At 40.8% G+C, this 16,602-nt stretch overlaps 1 non-coding gene across 1 annotated transcript; it reads left to right on the forward strand.

Annotated features, from left to right (window-relative positions):
- The first annotated feature begins 241 nt into the window (after nt 1–241).
- On the forward strand, nt 242–374 carry Gm25408. Its single transcript, XR_003950350.1, has one exon. It is a non-coding gene; the product is annotated as a small nucleolar RNA SNORA17 (small nucleolar RNA).
- Nucleotides 375–16,602: the final 16,228 nt, after the last annotated feature.

The raw sequence follows: 16,602 nt of genomic DNA on the forward strand, positions 1-16,602 counted from the left end.
CAACAGTCACACATATAACAAGTGTGGAGGCAGGACTAGCTCCAGACCGTGCGGCTTTAAAACTATGCTCATCACCAAGCCCTGTATTTATTTATAATCAGAATCTGCCCTGTGGTGGCCAGAATTTGGAGCAAATGTACTAATTTGACCATTTCCATGATCTACTCACTCCAAAGTCTTAAAGGAAAAAAATCATCCTAAATTGAAAAAATATATAAGACATAATATCTACCGAAACTGTCCTGCCCCTAGAAGCATTGCATGTGTGGCTGCTGTGTCACATGTGCATCAGTAGGTGGCAGAGAGAAGAAAGGTTATGCCTAGGCTCAAGTGTTCAGACCTGTAAACATCTGAATGATTCGCAGTCTAACATTCCCTGAAAAAGGCAAGCCTAGAATGACCACCAATCCAGTACCAGGAGACCCAGACAGGGAGCCAGCCTGAGACAATTACTAGTACAACTCTGTGGGCGTCTGAACAAGCTTCCAGGGTGGGGAGCAAGCAGGAGACAAGATGAACTCCGCATGGGGCTACACCTAAGATGATCACAGTCGGGTGCCATAGGGCCCAGAGAGGAAGCTAGCCTGAGATGACTATGCAGGCCTGGGTGTGGGAGCAAACCATGCCTGAGATGACTCTTGCCCAGAGCCTTAATGCACAGGTAGGGCATAACAGTCCTGAGACCACTCCTGACATTCAGAGACCACCACCACCCCAGCACCGCCAATCAGAGCAAGTGAGTGGTGGAGAAAGGGAAGAGAAACAGAAGGATGTGTGCACAGTGGAGAGAGGCACAAGTGGAGCCATGAGGACAGTGAGGAACAGCTTGATGTGAGTATCGATGCCACCTGGAAGCATGGTGGGGTCCTGGCCTGTGCTGCCACCAAGGGAGAACTGTGTCCCTGGCCCTGCAGCAGCAGGGATCTGTTACCACCAAAGGCCATGTGGGCATCCCTGGTCTAGGCTGCTACCCAGGGACATGCTGACATCTGAGGGCTGTGCAGAACTGGGCCCACCCCTCAGCTGGGCATCATAGGAGAGCTGGTCCTGGGATCTTAAGAGCAGAAGAGCTGACCCTCCCCCTAGGCAGCTGCAATACCTGGAGAGTGAGCCCTGCCACTCATCTCCCATGAAGAGGCATGGACGAGGGAGAGATACTCTCCTCCACACTCAGTATACTTTGCCACCTACATCAGACAGGAGAGCTGTCCCTGCCCCTCAGCTGGGAAGCACAGTAAAGCTGACCCTGGAAGTACGGGCACAGGAGAGCCAGCCCTGAGGTGTGAGCATGAGAAAGCTGGCCCTGCAACGTGTCTGCTGTGTGATGGCAGAGATGAAAAGAGATGCCTTTTCCCCTCCCTTGGAGAACAGGCCCAGACCCTCACCTGCTGTGGCACTTGGGAGAGCAGACCTGCACCTCACCTGGGCAGCATAGTAGAGACGGCCCTGATGGCGTGAGTGCAGATGAGCCAGCCCAGCATCCATGAGAGCTGGAGAGCTGGCTCTGCCCCTTGCTGGCTACAGCATGGTTGGATGGGTTAGCTGGGGAGGAGCAGGAGAGCTGCCCTGGTGGTGTGGGTACGAGAGAACTGACCAGCTCAGATACCTCCCAGGCCCAGATCTAGGGATCTGACTTGGCCCACTCCCAACATCTACCCAATCCATGAACTGCTAGAGTGTGAAGGGGCTGGTCCTACAGATCCAAAACTACAGGATCTCCATGACACAGAGCAACAACAGGACATCCCCTAGGAGTCCCAGTGAGGTTGCAGTATTGATAGAGTAGCAGAAGCCAAAGGCCTTGAACCAGATCAACCACTCACTGCAGTGAGCATTTGCAAGCAAAGAAGTGTGGACAAAGGGTATACTGTGGAACACACTGTGACACACCGCAGCTTTCACAAGATTGTTTTTACTCTGTTATGGGAGAGGGTGGAAGGATGGAGGCATGTTAGAGGGGAGGAAGAGATGGGGGAGATTGGGATCCATGATAAGAAATTAACGAAGAACCAACAAAACGTTTAAAAAAAAAACAAAATTTCAGTAAGCTTTTAAAATATAAATTATTAAGTTTTTTTCAAATATCTTAGAAAATAATTTTTAATTATCTTATGTGTGTGCATGCATGTACAGAAGTCAGATAATACTTTATTTCTTTTTTTATTAAGAATTATTTATTTATTCTATATGAGTAAACTGTAGCTGTCTTCAGACACACCAGAAGAGGGCATCGGATCCCATTACAGATGGTTGTGAGCCACCATGTGGTTGCTGGGAATTGAACTCAGGACCTCTGGAAGAGCAGCCAGTGCTCTTAACCACTGAGCCATCTCTCCAGCCCAGATAATAACTTTTTAAAAGTGAAGTATCACTTGGTCTTTTGTCTAATTACTAACTTGCTTATCAAGTTAGTTTTGGAATTTACCAATCTTTGATTCGGAGAGAGATCTATCTCACTCAAGGGCAAGACAACTGGACTCTATGTGCCCATCAGGGGACATGTGCCAAGGCCCATTCTTCTTCTGACATTCTTTTTCAGGACCCAGAAATGGACCAGTAACGACATGTTCCCTGAGAACAAGTCTAAGTGATGTGTAAGCAGCCAACTGCTTGTATAAATGTATGCTTACTGAAGATTAGCGTGACTGAAATTTGCCACCAATGTTTTCTTTTCCTCATGTGAAAATGTCACCACGTGACACTGAGAGAGCAGAGTTCCTCTGAGAGACTGATCACACCATCACGTTACTCTGACTGTTTCTTTTAAGACTGGGAAAAGTCTGTGAGGACCAAGACTTTTGTTTCAGTGCCCATCTGTGGCTAGGAGATGGTTTTTAACCCAACGTAAAGGGAATGCCTGCAGACTGCAGAGCCGGAAACAGATGCTGGCGGGCTCCCAGCACCTGCCTGGTGAGGTCAGAACTCAGGTGGTGACTCAGCACACTCTGCTCCAGTCAGTCTTTCTCCTCTTTGTTCCTGTTTTCTGAAGAATTTCAGGGTTGCCTCGAAGTGACCCTAAGGAAACAAAACAGCACAAACCCAGAAACTAGTGAGAGTCCAAAGAAAGGCAACCGAGATGACTCAAACTGATGTAGCAAAAGAGAACATTGAAAGGAGTTACTGAAAGAAAATTGCTCATAATATAACAAGTTTTTATAGAGGGGATAATTGACACATTCTCCCATATGTTTATGAAAATCAGTAGGAGGAAATTATATTTAAATCAAAATATAAGTATGTTGATCTGCCAGTGTCTAAGATGAATCTCTTTCTCAAAGAGGAAATAATCAAAAAAACTTCAGTTTATAGTAAGGTCGGTGTTCTCTCTCCTCTCCCCTCTCTCCCTTCTCAAATCTCCCCTCTTTCCGCTCTCCTCTCTCTCTCTCTCTCTCTCCTTCTCTCTCTCTCTCTCTCTCTCTCTCTCTCTCTCCCTCCCTCCCTCCCTCTCTCTCTCTCTCTCTCTCTCTCTCTCTCTCTCTCTCTCTCTCTCTCTCTCTCTCCATTAAAGGGTGTAAATGTGACTAAGCCTTCTCTCCCTAACTGGTCCGTTACCACGTGACAGCTTTAGTGCATGCATGGATGAGCACGCCTTTCTTTCTTGTGACTCCGAAAAGTCAGGTAGTAAACAAAACTAAGCAGTCCTCTTTAATGTGGAAGTTCTCAGTTCTTCAAAATTCAAATGCGCAGTTTCGATCACAAGAAAAAAATTAGCAAGTTTGAGTACCTTTCCGGATAGCGAGATGTTTTCTGGATTCCTCTACAAAAGTCTTCTGTGGAGACTTCTGCAGCCACTGGGATCTGCAGCTTCCTGAGTTCAGTAAAGGTTCCAGAAAAAGCTGTGAACGTCACTTTGATTCAGAGCCCAGGGTAACCTCTGATTTTGTTTTTAAGTGGATTGTTAAAATTAGCTTAACTAGTGGGTTTCTACATGCTTTTTCACAAATGCTGGTCCCTGCTTCTCCTCCATCCCATGCTCCAACCTGTTTAATAATTCAACCCCTCCTAATCTCATTTTCACACATAGTCTGTTCCTCCTATTATGATTTATTAGATTGTAGACTTCTTTATGGCTTTTCATACATACTTCCTTTGAGTTATCCCTCCATTCCACCCACAATTTCTCCCACACTCCTGTACTCTTTCCTGCCTAAGTCTTTCTACCCCCAGTACTCCATCTCTATACTTTCATTTTACCTATAATTTATTATAATCTCTCCCTTAAAATGTCTACCTCAAAGGCCCCTTTCTAATTTCCTGGCTTCCAGTTGGGCTCTAAGTTACATACACACACACACACACACACACACACAGAGAGAATGAAGTTAGCATCTATACATAAGCAGTAACATATTGTTTGCCTTTCTGGGCACAAGTTGTCTCATTCAGTATAATTTTTCCCAATTTCATGTGTTTATCTGCAAATCTTATGATCTCATATTTCTTTACAGTGGAGTAATATTCATTTCACTATGCATATGTACCATACCATCCACTCATCTGCTTATGAACAGCCAGATTGCAACATTTCCTGGCTATTGTGAATAAGGCATCAATTAGCAATCAGTGTGTAAGTAGCTCTGTAGTTAGATAGAAATTCTGCTGTGCATACGCACTGAAGTGTGCAGCAGGTCATACGGCAGTTCTATTTCTAGTTTGGATGTGTATTGTTTTAAGAAACTTGTAGCCAAGCCGGGCGTGATGGTGCACGCCTTTAGTCCCAGCACTCAGGAAGCAGAGGCAGTCGGATTTCTGAGTTCGAGGCCAGCCTGGTCTACAGAGTGAGTTCCAGGACAGCCAGGGCTACACAGAGAAACCCTGTCTCGAAAAACCAAAAAGAAAAAAGAAAAAAGAAAGAAAGAGAGAGAGAGAGAGAGAAAGGAAGGAAGGAAGGAAGGAAGGAAGGAAGGAAGGAAGGAAGGAAGGAAGGAAGGAAGGAAGGAAGGAAGGAAGGAAGGAAGAAAGGAAGAAACATGTAGGCTGATTTCCATAGCAGCCACCCTACCTTACATGCCTTCTAACATCAGATAACCACTCCCCTCTCACCACATCTATGCCAGCATTTGCTATTTGTATCCATGTGGCCATTCTGATTGGGATGAGGTAAATCTTGAAGTAGTTTTAATTTACATTTCCCTGATGCCTAAGGATGGTGAACACCCTTTAAAGTATTTCCTAGCCATTTGCATTTCTTCTTTTGAGAATTTTCCATTCAGTTCTATAGCCTATTTTAAAATAATGTTACTTATTTTATTCATGCTCAGTTTTTTAGTGTTTTAAATAGTCTAGATACGAATCATCAGTCAAACAAAGAGCTGGCAGAGATTTTCTCCCATTCTGTGGGCTGTCTAGTCACTCCACCATTGGCTTTGCCATATAGAGCTTTTTGGTTTCATGATGTTACTTGTTGGTTGTTTGACTAATTTCCTATGCTACTGAAGTCTTTTTCAGAATCTTCATCTGTGTCTATAAGATAAGCCATATGGCTTATTTTTCTTTTTTTATTAGATATTTTCTTTATATACATTTCAAATGCTATCCCAAAAGTTCCTTATACCCTCCCCCACCCTGCTCCCCTACCCACCCACTCCCACTTCTTGGCCCTGGCTTTCACCTGTACTGGGGCATATAAAGTTTGCAAGACCAAGGGGCATTTCTTCCCAATGATGGCCGATTGGGCCATCTTCTGCTACATATGCAGCTACAGGCACAAGCTCTGGGAGTACTGGTTAGTTCATATTATTGTTCCACCTATAAGGTTGCAGACCCCTTCAGCTCCTTGGGTGCTTTCTCTAGCTCCTTCATTGGGGGCCCTGTGTTCCATCTTATAGATGACTGTGAGCATCCACTTCTGTATTTGCCAGGCACTGGCATAGCCTCTTACGAGACAGCTATACCAGGGTCCCTTCAGCAAAATCTTGCTGGCATATGCAATTGTGTCTGGGTTTGGTGGCTGATTATGGGATGGATCCCCCAGTGGGGTAGTCTCTGGATAGTCCGTCCTTTCGTCTTAGCTCCAAACTTTGTCTCTGTAACTCCTTTCATGGGTATTTTGTTCCCTATTGTAAGGAGGAATGAAGTATCCACCCATTGGTCTTCCCTCTTCTTGAGTTTCTTGTGTTTTGCAAATTGTATCTTGGGTGTTGGTTCTTCTGGGCTAATATCCCCTTATCACTGAGTACATATCTAATGACTTCTTTTGTGATTGGGTTACCTCAGTAAGGATGATATCCTCCAGATACATCCATTTGCCCAAGAATTTCATAAATTCATTTTTTTAATAGCTGGTAGTACTCCATTGTGTAAATGTACCACATTTTCTGTATCCAATCTTCTGTTGAGGGACATCTGGGCTCTTTCCAGCTTCTGGCCATTATAAATAAGGGTGCTATGAACATAGTGGAGCATGTGTTCTTATTACCAGTTGGAACTTCTTCTGGGAATATGCCCAGAAGAGGTATTGCTGGATCTTCCAGTAGTATTATGTCCAATTTTCTGAGGAACCTCCAGACTGACTTCCAGAGTGGTTGTACAAGCTTGCAATCCCACCAGCAATGGAGGAGTGTTCCTCTTTCTCCACATCCTCGCAAACATCTACTGTCACTTGAATTTTTGATCTTAGCCATTCTGACTGGTGTGAGGTGGAATCTCAGGGTTGTTTTGATTTGCATTTCCCTGATGATTAAGGATGTTGAACATTGTTTCAGATGCTTGTCAGCCCTTCGGTATTCCTCAGTTGAGAATTCTTTGTTTAACTCTGTACTCCATTTTTAATGGGGTTATTTGAATTTCTGGAGTCCAACTTCTTGAGCTCTTTGTATATATTGGATATTAGTCCCCTATCAGATTTAGGATTGGTAAAAATTCTTTCCCAATCTGTTGGTGGCCTTTGTGTCTTATTGGCAGTGTCTTTTGCCTTACAGAAGCTTTGCAGTTTTATGAGGTCCCATTTGTCAATTCTCGATCTTACAGCACAAGCCATTGCTGTTCTGTTTAGGAATTTTTCCCCTGTGCCCATATCTTCAAGGCTTTTCCCTACTTTCTCCTCTATTAATTTCAGTGTCTCTGGTTTTATGTGGAGGTCTTTGATCCACTTAGACTTGAGCTTAGTACAAGGAGATAGGAATGGATCAATTCACATTCTTCTACATGATAACCACCAGTTGTGCCAGCACCATTTGTTGAAAATGCTGTCTTTTTTCCACTGGATGGTTTTAGCTCCCTTGTCAAAGATCAAGTGACCATAGGTGTGTGGATTCATTTCTGGGTCTTCAATTCTATTCCATTGATCTACCTGTCTGTCATTGTACCAGTACCATGCAGTTTTTATCACAATTGCTCTGTAGTACAGCTTAAAGTCAGGTTTATCTTTCATCTAAGGGTTTCAGAGCATCAGGTCTTATGTTGAAGTCCTTGATCCAGTTGCCGCAGAGTTTAGTGAAGGGTGAGAGATAAAGATCTCATGTAATTCTTCTCCACGTTGAAATTCAGTTTCCCAGCATCATTTGTTAAAGATGGTGTCTTTTCTCTACTGTGCATTTTGGCACCTAAATCAAGTAACTGTAGCTGTGCAAACATTTATACTTTCATATAGATCTTTTGTTTGTTTTCTATGTCTATGAAGAATGGCATTAGAATTTTTATTGGGGTTGCATTGAATCTGTAGATGCTTGTGGCAGGATGGTCATCTTGACAAAATCCAAATGTCATTTTGACATTCCAACTCCTGAGCCTGAGTTGCCTTTCCACCTTTCAGTGAAGAAATCCTCAATGTCCTTCTTAGGTGTCCTAAACTTCTCCCTGTGGAGGTTTCTCATGTCCTTGATTAAGTTCCTATGGTTTCTTTTTTCAGTCTCTTGCTGCTGGTATATAAAAGGGCCATTGATTTTTATATGCTGTTTTTTATGTTAATACTTTGCTGACTAGCTCATAGGGTCTAAGAGTTTTGTTTGCTTGTTTGGTAGTCTTCAGAATATCTTATGCATAGAATCATATCATCTACAAAAGGAGAGATTTTTACTTTTTCCTCTTTGTATCACTTTTATTTCCTTCTATTGACACATTGTTCTAGCTAAAAATTAAGCATTATTTTAAATAGAAGTAGAGAGACTGACATCATTATACAGATTTTACTGGGAATGCTTTGAGTTTCTTTCTGTTTAGAATGACATTGGCTACATGTCTGCCATAATAGCCTTTTTGATATTGAGGTATGTTCCCTTCACCCCTAACATACCCATTACTTTTATCATGAAAAGATGTTTGATTTTGTCAAAGGAATTTTGTGTATCCACTGGGATGATTGCGTAATTTCTTTTAGACCATTAGTGCAATGAATTATACTTACTAACTTATATATAATTAAACATTGTTTTATTAATGGAATACAGTTAACTTGATCATGATGAATGATAGTTTTGATGTGATATTGAATTGGGTTTGCAAGTATTTTATTGAGAATTTTTGAATCTATATTCATAAGGGAGATTGGTCTGTAATTTCCCTTTTCAGCCAAGTTTTATCTAGTTTTGTGTAATAGTGGGTTTGTTAGAGAGTTAAAAACTACCCAAAAGAAAGAACATGCATGGTTTGTATCCTAGGTATTCTGTACTTTGGAGGGCTAATATCCACTTATTAGTGAGTACATACCAAGCATGTCTTTTTGGGTCTGAGTTACCTCATTCAGGATGATATTTTCTAGTTCCATTCATTTGCCTACAAAACTCAGGATGTCCTGGTTCTTAATAACTGAGCAGTATTCCATTGTGTAAATGAACCACATTTTCTGTATCCATTCTTCTGTTGTGGGACATCTGGGTTGTTTCCAGCTTCTGACTATCACAAATAAGGCTGCTATGAACATAGTGGAACACAGGCCCCTGTGGCATGGTGGGGCATTTTTGAGTATATTTGCAAGAGTGGTATTGTTGAGTCTTCAGGTAGATCTATTTCCAATGTTCTGAGGAACCTCCAGATTGATTTCCAGAGTGGTTGTACCAGTTTGCAATCCCACCAGCAATGGAGTAGTGTTCCTCTTTCTCCACATCCTCATCAGCATGTGTTGTCACCTAAGGTTTTGATTTTAGCCATTTTGACTGGTGTAAGGTGAAATCTCAGGGTCATTTTGATTTGCATTTCTCTGATCACTAAGGACTTTGAACATTCTTTCTTAACCCTGGCTAGCTGTTCAACTCAGCTATTCTGGCTTAAATGCCTCTCCAAGCTGACTGATTCAAACTGATTTCTCTCGGCTTCTCACTAAATTGCTTTGATTGGCCTCAAACTAACTATGGCAATTTATTCTAATCATCTGGCTCCTTTTTATTCTCTGGCTCCAAATGCCTCTGCTGACCTATACTGCATGAACTGCACAAACTGAACAGAACTCACAAACTCAAGTAAACTCAACTGAACTGCACAAAACAGCTCTGAACTGAACTCAACTGGACTGTACTCGTTCAGCTACCCTCCATTCCTGATTCACTCTGCACTGCTCTTAAGTAGCTGCTCTTTCCTCTCTCTTTCCTCTCTCTTTCCTCTCTCTTCTCATGAGAGTTGAATGTATCCTGTCTCTGATTCATTCTGTCAAATCTTTCTCTTATTTTTTTACTTTGTCTGCCCCTCAACTAGACTTCACTTTCAAACATGGCTGTTTCCTTGTACAAACTAACTTTATTTACCTTCATTGCTTGGGATTAAATGTGTTTACTAAGGGTGTGTCAGTATTCTAGCCAGATCACACAGACCTAGAAGGTCTTTGGGTGTGATTCATTACCAGAGCAGTCATATTGATAGATTAAAATTCTTCTACAGTGACCCATACATCATTCAATAATGTTATTCCTCATGAGTATATGCATTTTCTATATTTTCTGTTGTTATTGATGTCTATCTTCATTTCATTATGGTCAAATGGAATACAAAATATTATTTCTATTTTTCTGTATTTGTTGAGCCTTTGTTTCCTGATATGTGATAATTTTTGGATAAATTCCATAGCCTGCTGATAAGGGTATGTATTTAGTGTTAGGATGGAATGTTCTGTAGAAATCCATTTGAGTTGTGGTATCATTTAACTCCAATGTCTCTCTCTATTTTGTTTGTTTGTTTGTTTGTTTGTTTGTTTGTTTGTTTGAATGGCCAGTCTATTGGTGAGAGTGGGACACAGTAGTTTCCCACTATCTGTTACTCCCACTATGTTGGGAGTAACCTATGGCTTTGTAAAACAAATACCCAGTAGTATTTGCTTTACAAAGTTAATCATAACTGTAACTGGTGAGTATGTGTTTAAAATTGGAAAAAAAAACCTTGAGTGCTCAGTTGTCCACTTTTTGAAAACTACCTGCTGATTCCTAATCACAGTATTCCAGTGCCTTCTTGATATGGAACCAGTTCATTTTAAGCTTTCATTTTTAATTGTACTTTTGTTTAATATTTTCTGTGGCCAACTTTCTATTTCTCAAATTGTCTGTCTCCAGTGGAAGCCTTTGTCCCTGGGGTTCCCTGTGCCAGAGCACTTCCACCTCCAATCTTCTCAGGCTGAAATTCTGCTTGCAGCTTCCGCCTCAGATTGGATTTTATATTCAACATGCTGTTTTATGCCTCAGAGTTGCTCAATGGCAGCACTGAATCACGTTCCATTTCACAGGATAAGGAAACCAGTAAGTGACTTCACATGAAAGGCTTGTTATGGGGCACTGCTTTTCTTAACGTTTTCTATCCTGGAATAAACAATGCAACTGAAACTGGAGCGCCTGCCTCATTCTTCTTCTCTCCAGATGACTTATCTATGGTTAATTTGCAATGTCATGTCATATTTTTATACAATTTCTCACATCTGTACATGCACAGTAACATGAATTGCTATTATTTTAAATGTATTTACACAGTATTCTGTCATTCACCTTTTAATTGAGTAATGTTTTTCCAGATTTACTGAAGTTCACATACACAAATCTAGTTCATTCAGTTTTTTAATCAACTGATGTTTTTTGTTTGTTTCATGTTTCACTTTTATACTTATGGTTTTTGTTTTGTTTTGTTTTGTTTTGTTTTTTGAGACAGGGTGTATTAGTCAAGATTCTTTAGAGGAACAGAACTTATGAAATGAAAATCTATATATATTCTATTACCCATTCTGTATTTTCTTCACCCCATTATCCATTCTGTATTTTCTTTACCTCAGCAAGTACCTCATCAGATAATATTTATTTATATGTGTGTACATGGTTTTATATATGGGTTTTATTTTAATGGCTTACAGGTTGTAGTCCAGATAGTTCATCAATAAGTTTCTATCAACAGGATGTTTAAGAATTCAGTAGTTGCTCAGTCCACAAGGCTGAAAGTCTCAACTGGTTTTCAGTATAGCCCAGAATCCCGAAGAAGTAGGCTCTAATGCCAGAGACATTAACCTTTCTTCTTCCTTGTTCTTTATATAAGCTTCTAGAAGAGGTAGTCCATAGTAAAAGTACATATTCCAACCTCAAATATCCAGATTATCAGTGATTCTTCTCACTTTATATGATTCAATTAAGAAAGACATCACCCACATGTGTCCAGTCATCTGGGTTTTAGTTAATTCCAGATGTAGCCAAGTTGACAACTAAGAATAACCATCACACATCCATCCCTTATCAACTTGACACACAATCTTATCTCCTTCTGTCATGCTTAAATCCTAAATGAAAATAGTAGCCAGATCATAATTATTCCTAATACAATGTAACTATACCATGTACAACCACAAATATATTCATGTTTAATCAGGTCATAATTATGTCAAACATGATAGAACTATCCCTTCCTTGAACAAGCAAAAACACACTATAAATTTAGACTGGGTGGCAATGTCCCTTGAAGGACATTGTAACTACCTCCCTCTATTATCCATTCTGTCTTTTCTTCACCTCAGCAAGCACCTCATCAGATTTCTTTTCCTAGATGAGTGACCCATACTCTCATGCCTGAAGTATCTGTTTCATTTGTCAACCTGCTTGGATTAGGTTGTTGTAGTTTCCTGTTGACTTCAGTCACAGGACATAGTAGCAAGAGATACCCTAAAGCAGCAGTTCTCAACCCATGAGTCAAAACCCCTTTGGAGGAATGGGTCATTTGAAAGACCACCAGAAAATACAGATATTTTCACTACAATTTATAACAACATTAGTAAAATTAAGGTTGTAAAGTAGCAATGAAATAATTTTATGGTCTTGAGTCAGCACAAGATGGAAAAACTGTATTAAAGGGTCACAGCTAACACTTAGCTCATGATGGGCAGTTCAGGTCTTGGGTTAACTTGCTGTTCCATTGCGAAATGTTCAGTTTCCACTAAAGTCCAATTGCAGGTCAAGAGCTATCTCTCAAAGGGAGAATATTTGTCTGCAGATTATGGTAAAATTCTGCTCCAAAATTCCAAGGTTTTCTTTTTTGAGTCACCTATGGCAGACTGCCATAGGCTCCAAATAGCATCTCTATCTTCCAGAGATGACTCAAGTACCATCAGGTCTGCTGGATCATATGGTCTAAGTTGTAGAGCTGCCTGGACCTGTTGAAGAGCTTTTCTCCCATTCTGAGCTCTACTCAAAGCTAGCAGTTTTCAAAGTAACTTGGTTTGTGGGCAGAAATTACACACCCAAGTGAGGAATATTCCGTCTCCAGAATCCAAATAGGCCCAGTAAATTGTGCTTCTTTCTTGGTGGAGGGAGGGACCAGATGCAATAACGTATTCTTCACCTTAGAAGAAAGATCTCAGCATGCCCACACCATTAGACTCCTAAGAATTTCACTGAGGTAGAAGGCCCTTGAATTTTTGCTTGATTTATTTCCCATCGTCTAATGTACATACATGCTACCAACAAGTCTAAAATTTTTGCTACCTCCTGCTCACTTGGTCCAATCAGCATGATGTCATCAATACTGTGTACCGATATGATGTTTTGTATATACAGTGCTGGAGAGTTAATATATCCTTGAGGTAAAACTCTAAAGGTACACTGCTGGCTTTGTCTACAGATTGTTTCTGGTGGTCCTTATGGACAGGTACCCAGAAAAGATCAGACCAATAGCTGCCTACCATGTACCAGGAGATGTGTTAATCTGCTCAGGTAAGGACACCACACCTTGTACAGTAGCTAATGCATTCGGAATATATTACTATATATCACATGTGCTTTCTTATTATTATGTGTTGATTATTTTTTCCTATTACATTTTCAAATTGTAAATGATCTGATTTTAGTATTTCTTGTTCATTCTAATAACTTCATGTAGCTCACTGTCTTAGTCAGGGTTTCTATTCCTGCACAAACATCATGACCAACAAGCAAGTTGGAGAGGAAAAGGTTTATTTAGCTTACATTTCCAAATTGTTGTTCATCACCAAAAGACGTCGGGACTGGAACTCAAGCAGGTCAGGAAGCAGGAGCTGATGCAGAGGCCATGGAGGGATGTTCTTTACTGGCTTGCCTCCCCTGGCTTGTTCAGCTTGCTTTCTTGGAACCCAAGACTACCAACCGAGGGATGGCACCACCCACAAGAGGCCCTCCCTGCTTGATCACTAATTGAGAAAATGCCCCACAGCTGGATCTCATGGAGGCATTTCCTCAACTGAAGCTCCTTTCTCTGTGATAACTCCAGCTTGTGTCAAGTTGACACACAAAACCTGCCAGGACACTCACCTTAGAGGATTTTGCAGAGCCAATTAGGTTGTTTATAATGAGGGCAAGTTTGCCCTTCTCTGAAGTACTTAGACTCTGCAATTCTTTCAAGCCTTTTCCTAACTGGGTGGCATATTCGATGCCTTTTACCAGTGCATTACATATGTGAATTGTATATTATAATTTTATAACTATTATTTATTATAATGTGATTCCTTACACTGTTAATATGTGTATAAAATGTTTTCTAAACCCCATCATTAAGTGTTGCTGATGCAGAATGTAGGAGTAGAGAATCTTTATCAGAAAACATAGGCAGTTCTCTTCTGTTCCCATTTTCTTGGAACATTTGACTTGGAACGTTGGAAAATGTGGACTTGATAATGTGTACCTTGAACAAATAAATGAAGATGCCTCCTCTGTTTCTTCCTTCCATTAATAATTATGATTATGCTATAATACCAATGGTTAAGTATTTAACTCTTGTGACTATATTAACTGTTAAAAGACATTGACCATTTCACTGAGAGCATTCCTCTTCTATCTGGGATATCTAGACAGTCTAATTAATAAAATTTTGTTTTATGACTTATACTATAAAAACCTGCAACATTGAAATAAGAACTGACTTGAAGCAGATGATGTTAGCACTCAATGGTGCGACATTACAGCATGTCACTGGCATCTAACTGCTCCACTATACTGTACTCGTAAGAGATGGGAAAAGTACATTGTCACAGTGTTATTACAAAAAGTCATGACCTTACAGACTCCTGAAGCATCTCAGGACCCAGGCTCTATGCTGAACAGTGCTTCTAAATTTGTGCTATTTAAAATTCTTTGCTTATTCCATGGCTATTTCCCAATCTAAGAGCTGGGGGAAGCTAACTGTAAATGGTTGCAAAATGTTCCATTAATGATGCATGTATGGTGCCAGCCTCCCGACACTGCACGCATGTCCAGTCCAGCTTTTTGTCTACAGCGACTATTCAACTGCTCTCAACGCCTCCCTAGGATAAGACGGTTATAAGGGCATTAACTCATTCCTTTGCAACTAGGGCTTTTGAGGTGAATACTAGGGAAGGAAATGAGTTCAAAGTTGATACTCCTAGTTGAGCAATAAGAATAGTTTACTGAGACAATTCTGTCAGTTTAATTTCAGCTCCAATATTCCAGTAAATTACATTGAAATATGGAAAATGATGAGTAAATATGATTAATTTTGTTCTAATAACAATGTGTTGAAATAATTCTAGAGAGAGTAACTGAATGTGTTCAAGTTTATACATGGATTCAGTAAACATACTGGAAAGGAAAATAGTTGACTAACTCATAACCACTATTATAAAAATAATAATTACTAACACCTATTGAAAACTTGCTCTGTGCCCAATGTAAATCTTTTTTTTTAACTTGGCCCAGGAAATGGCACTATTAGTAGGTGTGTCTTGTTGGAGGAAGTATATCACTTTGAGCATGAGCCTTGAGACCCTTCTCCTAACTCTCTGGAAGCCAGTCTTCTCCTATTCGCCTTCAGAACAAGATGTAGAACTCTCAGCTCCTCTAGACCATGCCTGTCTGGGTGCTGCCATGCTTCCTGCCAAGATAATGGACTGAACCTCAGAACCTGTAAGCCAGGACCTATTAAATGTTGTCCTTTGTAAGAGTAGGTTTGAACATGGTGTCTCTTCTCAGTAATGGAAACCCTAACTAAGACACCATCTCACTAACTGGAAAGCCAGCAGATGAACACAGTGAGCAGTACTTTACACGATCAATAGTTTGTGTTTCAGCTTCTTCAGGAAGCTGAGCACAGACCTAGCCTCTACCCCTCTATCTGCTATATCATAGTTCTCAGACCTTCTGAATCAGAATGGACACTGGAAACATGGAAACAGGATTAACAGATGACAAAACAAAGACCCAAGAAGAAAGGTTGGCTACCTTTCCAAAAATAAGTGATTAGTGATGGTGATGCCAAGTTCAGACATAAGAAGGGCATAGGTGCTTACAGTCCCTTCATAGCTGCCTTTGCCAGGAGTCACAACAAGGATTCCCTCAAGTGGGAGGGCTGCTTCCTCTGACATAGATGCCAGACGTGGTGTGTAGGCCTTCTTGACTCCATGGGAGAAAGTAACCCATTCTAGGTACTCATTCTCTGGGTCTTCTGTCTTATATTCTCTTTATTTCTCTCTGACCCTCATAAGTTATTGAGTACCGACCCAATTTCCAACAAGGAAAAAAAAAAGGTATCTCATTTCCTCATTTCCAACCAGACTATGTGGACAGTCTGACTTTCTGACTTTCGGCTGACTTGGGTCCCCACGTGGTTCTCCCGTGGCTCACTAAACACACTTGCTATGCGCCTCTCTTTTTAGGAAGGCTTCTCTACCCCTCCTGTGGTACAATGGCACTCAAAGCTCTTTTCCAGAAAGAATTGGACTAAACCCTGCAACTGTATGTCCAGAGCATTTAACTGCAGCTTGGACTGGTCAGCACGACCCAAGACCCAAGACCGCCCCCACAAAGGAGATAACGTGAGCATTTCACTTGTCTGGCAGATACTTTCAGTCTTCTGTCCAACTCTATGATCGATGGAATTTTGGAAATATCTTCTTAAGCTTTCTACAATCTTGGGCTGATTTCCCTTGTTGGCAAGCCCTAGGTTTTCTAATCACCAGGGTTGATTCTTACAGGTGTTAGGGTTTTTCTTAATAATAATAACAACAACAATATGGTAATGAGACTTGTGGCACCAGCCAATGACTTGTGGATTTAAGTCGGGTCTCAGGTGGTTCTTGGGTTCTGTCAGCCCACACTAATCTTGACATGGTAAATGTTTTCTTTCGTACCCTATTTCCTCCAAATCGTACAAAAAAAACTACAGAAATAAAACGGAAAATTTCCAAATGTAATGAGGTCACTTTAAGAATTAAAAGGACATATT

This window comes from Mus musculus, chromosome 12 (genome assembly GCF_000001635.26).
Source record: "Mus musculus strain C57BL/6J chromosome 12, GRCm38.p6 C57BL/6J".
Classification (NCBI taxonomy): Eukaryota; Metazoa; Chordata; class Mammalia; order Rodentia; family Muridae; genus Mus; species Mus musculus.